Source organism: Chrysemys picta, chromosome 8 (assembly GCF_011386835.1).
Source record: "Chrysemys picta bellii isolate R12L10 chromosome 8, ASM1138683v2, whole genome shotgun sequence".
Lineage (NCBI taxonomy): Eukaryota > Metazoa > Chordata > Testudines > Emydidae > Chrysemys > Chrysemys picta.
Genome location: NC_088798.1, coordinates 62,874,938 through 62,880,434, shown reverse-complemented (window position 1 = coordinate 62,880,434; position 5,497 = coordinate 62,874,938). Strand labels below are relative to the sequence as shown.

The 5,497-nt window shown below is 38.1% G+C and overlaps 1 long non-coding RNA gene across 1 annotated transcript; it reads right to left on the bottom strand.

Annotated features, from left to right (window-relative positions):
* Window positions 1-291: 291 nt before the first annotated feature.
* Window positions 292-5,266, bottom strand: LOC103307323 (uncharacterized). The gene is made up of 4 exons (XR_010589797.1): window positions 5,099-5,266; window positions 3,869-3,957; window positions 909-1,013; window positions 292-386 (listed from the first exon to the last, which is right to left on the bottom strand). It is a non-coding gene; the product is annotated as an uncharacterized LOC103307323 (long non-coding RNA).
* Window positions 5,267-5,497: the final 231 nt, after the last annotated feature.

The window sequence follows — 5,497 nt, the reverse complement described above, 5'->3', positions numbered from 1 at the left end:
AATCAGAAATAACAGCTTGGCTTTCAGAGGCCACGCTGAGTTTGCAGGGCTGGCAGATGGAAAAGCCATCTTCATACTTGTAAACTGAGCACATTTGATCCAATATTGAGGCAACAAGTATGGAAAGCCACAAAAGTAACTTTTCAAAGCAAAAAAAAAAAAAAAGCACATCTCAAAGGATTTTTTTAAAATGATCTATAACTAGATCTAGAATAGTTTTTTCTCCTATTAGTCCAGACACCTACCTTGCAGTGCATAAATGTGTTTTTGATTACATAAAGAATGGTAGAGGGAAGGCTACAGATACTCTCTAAAGGCACAGGCTCCTGCAGGGTACAGATATGTCGCACACAACCCGTCAGAGTTTCCAGCAGCTGCACCATAGTCTGCAAGTGAAATCATCATCATCATCACTGAAGGCACAATCTATAACAATACACTGCAGCAGTTAATTCAAAAAGCAAAAATTATAAATCAGCTCTTCCCTTATGCATTTGGCTAAACTGCTCTGTCTTTTAGGACATTAGCAAACGGAAAAGTATTAGGAAGCCAGAAAGATTAATGAAGCACTGTAAAAAAGACAGCAGCAGTTTCAGACCACAGCTTTTCTGTGATGTCATATTCTCTTTACGTGAGAATCATGTTTGTATTGTCTGCTGTTTATCAGTTATTTATTATTTCAAGATTAACAGTATCAACTAACAGAGCTTTCAAAGCACAGTTATACCCTAAAAAATGATTATGAAAAAAACGGCACCTTCCTAAATACCGGCTCTGCTCCTTGAGAGCATTTAGAACAACATCTGCTTGCTTTTTTACACAAACACTTCACAAATCTCTCCACAGTTTTGGTAAAAAACATATAATCACCTAACCACGCCTCTTACAGCTCATTTCAATAGACTTACCTGTAAAACATTCCTCACCGCTTTGCATAATTCTATGTTCTGGCTGGTTAGTCCTTTGGCTTGACTGGATAATTCATACAACAAATCATCAAATAATTGTATTGCCTTTCAGAATAAAGCAAATTAAAATAAAACTGATATTATTAGACTCCAACATATATCCAGTATAAAACCAGGGCATCCATCATACATCCACTTTCATCTTTGGTATGGAGGTGTGGAATGCAGACACTTATGCTTCATAACTTAGCTGTTTGAAGCAAGAAGTATTGCATGTCATAACCTGCAGATTACATAGGTTGCACTTCTATTTAAGATGAGGACATATATCATGTGTTCTGTTATTACTGTCAAAGTTAGACTCAGGACTCAGTTTGTCAGACCACTCTGTTTTATTAGCACAGCGCTCTGCTAATACATTCAGATAACATGAGCCCCGTGCAAGACCCAAACAGTCTTATTTATACAGATAAAAGGACGCGAACTAAACAAAGGGACAAAGAGAGCAAAATTGTAAAATTTACCTGGGGCACAGCAAGCATATCCTACTTCCTTACTAACTCTTATCAATCTAAGGGTATATCTTCACTACCCACCGATCGGCGGGTAGCAATCGACTTATCCGGGATCAATATATCGCGTCTCATTAAGACGCGATATATCAATCCCCGAACGCACTCACCGTCGACTCTGGAACTCCACCAGAGCGAGCGGCGGTAGCGCAGTTGACGGGGGAGCCGCGGCTGTCGATCCCGCGCCGTGTGGACCCCAGGTAATTCAATCCAACATACTTCGACTGTAGCTGAAGTTGTGTATCTTGGATCGATTCCCCCCCCCAGTGTAGACCAGCCCTAAGGCTAATACTTCACCAATTGCCCTTAAGTGGAGCAATTGTTCTACCTTAATGTCTGCCTTCCTGACACCTGGATCGCAGCATTTCTCATTTCTACTTAAAGGCACATACAGCATTCTTTAATTCATTCTAATTCTTTAATATAATTCATTTCACTTTCACATTACACAGAAATGAGTCTCTCTATAGTTAGTTTAAAGGAGCTTCCCATTTAACCTCCAACCCCAACTTTAACCAATATTAACATTACTACAAATTTTATAAAATACATCATACCCTAGCACAGACTTTTCTTAAGTTTGGCTCAAATCAATCATTTTGGAGACAGAGAGTTTTGTTTTGTTTTGTTTTAAAGGCAGTTTATTATTCTGAAAAGGTTTGGAGGTCATGTCATTTTGAAGATTTGTTTTTCTTTTGGTTGGTCTTGATGCCTTAGAGTTGTTAGTTGTGGAATTAGAAAGATATAAGCAGCTCTTTCCAAGCATATACAGAAAGTTGAATTGCTGATGAGGTGAAATTACAGAGGTTTAGAATACGCACATTATGGACCAGTTTCTTTCTATGCTCTGAAAATCTGTTGAGGATGATTAATTTTGGGATAGGAACTGACCAGGAGCTCTTACAGACTTCCTGTTGTCTACAATCAGGGGTTCTAGGGAATTAAACTCCTACAGACAATGGGAGCTAGGCAACCCCTATTGTAGTCTCTTCTATTTCTTTTAAAATGTGAATATTTAATTTAATAATTTCAGTATAGCTATAATAAATAGGTGTTGTACTTAAAGTACTGCACAGGATCTTTTCAGGGGGAATAAGGCAGAACGCCACATTTATTAGTAATACATGTATTCATTAACACTGTATTATATGCATATAATATATTACACTTACACTCACACACACACACAAACACACTCCGTCTTGTTGTTACCAATTAGTTGCTCCCCTTAACTTCACTGGCCAGGTGAGTTAGATGGGGGAGAGGTGGAGCCGGACTTCTGCCGATCCGGATCGATGCTCCCATGTTGACAAGACGAGACCCGGGGTCCTCTGCAAGACACCTCACTTTTATAGCAGCTTTTCTCTTATGCAAATCTATACCAGATTCAAACTCTGTGTCTGTGTCCATTGGTCCTTTGTGCTGCTTTCTTTTGAGTGTTGTCCCAATGCTGCAAAGAGGGTGTTTCCAAGAGAAGGTGCTTGCTTTTAACCCCCGAGGCCGTCGGTATGTCTGCTTGTCTTTAATGAGCCCACTTGAAACGTTTTATTGTCCTTGGGTCTGGCTCCCAGCCCCTCTCCAACAGTTGAGGCTGTCTGGAGGTGCTGCCTTCCATGCCTTCCTTATTCACACCTCATTCATTCAATAGGGCAATTGATTAAGAGTGGGGGGGGAGAGCTCTTGTTCTACTGCTAGCAAAAAGAAATTTTTCTTCTATCTTATTCTATCCTTAGGGGCTATAATATTATACCAAGGGCAATGCAAAGTTTCTAAATGAGGCTTTGATACAAAGTTCCATGAAAACAGAGGTCACACTGAAAACAGAGGTCACACGTGGGTAGACCCACCACAAGGTTATATGAAGAGGCACAATGTAAAGTCATATGAAAATTATCAGAGATTTATCTACATAGGGAGTATTTCATGTTGCCAGGATTGACCATATCCTGGGTTAATTTGGGTTTATAGGTTATTTGCTACAAATACTTTGGTCTTGCAATTTATTTAGCCAAAGAAGCACCCTCAAATTATAATAATAAATAAATGATCATAATCATAATAATGTAATTCTGCATTTGTTTATCATCTGTTTTAATAGGTCAATTTTTCTCAAAACAGGCTTTTAAAATTCACTTTGTTATTGACTACATCATGCATAACATCATTGGCCCACTCTTCCTGCCATTGAAACCAACACTAAAAATCACAGGAGCAGGACTCAGGATATAAAATCATGAGACCATTTTAGAGTGAAAGGGAACGTATTTCAAACATTAGCTTGATTTCAAAACAAGAATTCTATCATACAAATTACTACAGACCTTGTAGTAACCAGGTTTTTAGTATTGTATTGATGTTTGATTCTTCACATTACGGAAGACATCATACCTTGGGTAACACTTTTGAGAAAAAGGTTTGCTCTAATTCTGAAAGGTTGATATGAGGCAGAAACATTTCAGTCAGAATCCTCAGCACACCTGTGAAGCAAAATATTTGCAGTAAAGGAGAACACCATAAAATGATCAAAAAGATACCACTACCAAAGTCCCGCTATAATAAAAATACTTGCAACTGCACAAGTATTCTTTCTGATGGTACAAGGGGACAGCAACCCTAACAAATAAACTGATAGCCTCAGAGGGTTAGGAGGGAAGGAAGGAATCCCACTCCACCCCCATAACAATGCCCATTTGGAGAGGTAAATGAAGGTAGGGATCTTTACCTTCCCAGGAAGCAACAGTCTGATATACAGCACTATATAATACAGACAGGATACCAGGCCACAATGACTAGTAATTTGAATCACTATGACAACCCTTATAAATAAGCTTACTGTAGGCAAAATCTAAGCATGGACAACACCTACTGAAGCTAATGGAAGTTGCAATTAAAAACATATCCCTGTATATACATTCCCTTCCAGTTCCCCCTCTCTTGGATGATCCTAACACGTGCACTTTTAAAAAGAACAGTGGAGGCACTCGAGCAAACTTTTAAAAAATGATTATCAGAGCTTCCCTAAACTGTCACCTACTGTCTGCATTTTCCTTTCCCCCATCCTTTATCAGAATATTTATAATACAAGTGATCGCCTTTCTAAGTAACCCGCAGATACCCTGTTACCACAATTTGGTTTTTAGAATCAGAGGGGTAGCCGTGTTAGTCTGGATCTGTAAAAAGCGACAAAGAGTCCTATGGCACCTTATAGACTAACAGACGTATTGGAGCATGAGCTTTCGTGGGTGAATACCCACTTCGTCAGATGCAATCTGGTTTTTGTGAGCTTAGAACCACTTCCATTCTGATGACAAATTGTGATACCAGTGTACAAATGAGACAGAAAGTGAAAAGAGATTCTATTTTTAATAAATACCCTAGCAATTATCAATGGCCCAAAAGGAAAAACAAAACTTCATACACACATGTGCATCTATTTCTCTTTGTTTTTAAGTTGTTCAGAATGTCTGTGATTGTTGAAGATTGTCTTAAAAAAAACAAGGAAGATTATGTTATAGAAGTATTTGTAATTAACACAGGAGCTACAGTACAATAATTGTAATACAAAATGACTTATAGGGAAGAGGCACTGTAACACCAAATAAAGTTATCATAACTTACGAATATGCTCGGTCCAGTCATCAGAATTTTGATACATAGAGTAAAAATGTTAAAGAAAAGAAACCCAAATATGTACTGAAGTACAGACTAATCCCACTATGGAAGTTGCTATGACTCCAGTTCTGCAAACACTTAAAAGGATGTGGTAAATCAATGGCACTATTTCCATAGTAGCATCCACCATAAGCTTAAACCCTTGCAGGATTAGGACCAATATAAATATAACTATATACACACAGATACCTATTCAAAGTGAATTAGCGCAAAAAAAAAGTTACTTAACTACTTTAATCAAGCACAAAAATGAATAGAATTTTGTTTATAATTTTGAATTATTCCTACTTTCCAATGCATTCCAGTAACAGCACTCTCTAGCCTACTTTTAATCAGATTGTCTAC